This window comes from Poecilia latipinna, unplaced genomic scaffold (genome assembly GCF_001443285.1).
Source record: "Poecilia latipinna isolate Pla-1442-1.1 unplaced genomic scaffold, P_latipinna-1.0 Scaffold146, whole genome shotgun sequence".
Lineage (NCBI taxonomy): Eukaryota > Metazoa > Chordata > Actinopteri > Cyprinodontiformes > Poeciliidae > Poecilia > Poecilia latipinna.
The window spans coordinates 252685-253296 of record NW_015112762.1 but is presented as its reverse complement, the minus strand read 5'-3'; the positions used below and the strand labels follow the sequence as shown (position 1 = coordinate 253296).

General features: G+C 43.0%; 1 protein-coding gene across 2 annotated transcripts in view; it reads left to right on the top strand.

The window, feature by feature from the left end:
* Positions 1-220: 220 nt before the first annotated feature.
* The window catches only part of pof1b (POF1B actin binding protein), a 39590-nt gene continuing 39198 nt past the window's right edge, over positions 221-612 (top strand). The window contains exon 1 of one of the 2 annotated variants that reach the window (XM_015029191.1): positions 221-531. The gene's annotated coding sequence lies outside the window, so the exon portion shown is untranslated. The remainder of the gene's footprint in view (positions 532-612) is intronic. The other variant, XM_015029192.1, reaches the window with a different exon arrangement.

Here is a 612-nt window from a genome sequence, read left to right as displayed (position 1 = left end):
CTGTTTATGTCTTTTAAAGTGAGTTAGTTATTTTACCTTTGGGCTTGAAGGAACAGCAGGGCCGAGCGCAAATCGTGACACCGCACCTACTAATGGCACTTCCGATGGCCGGTTGCTGTCTCTCTGAAGGAAACAGTGTGAAGTAAAATAGCATACTTTTTTTTGTTTAGTTTTGTTTTAGTAATGCGAAAGTAAATGGAGTACTCTTCACAAATGGTGTTTCAGGGCGTTGGCAATAATTAGGCCGACATGCCTGAAGTTGTGTGCTGGGTTCCACAGTAAAAATGTGTCTGAGCCCTCCCGCCTTCCCTAAAATTTGCATTCAGAGCAGCAGAGCTCCTCCCTCATGTTTCAGGTTATCCTTCACAAGCAAGTCACTCCTCCAACCGGACTTTCCTACCGAGTCTTCCCAGCTGAGGAGGAAATCAGTCGGTGGCGAATCACCAGTTTGCAGACAGAGAACTCCACGGAGGAGCTCTTTAGAATCCTGCGTGTTTTTTTTTTTTCCTAACTTCGTGGACTCTCCCAAACTTTTTTTTTTTTTTTTTTTTTTTTTTTTTTTTTTTTTTTTTGCTTTGCGGTTTTTTTTTTTTCCGTTTGTGCTGCCCGCCC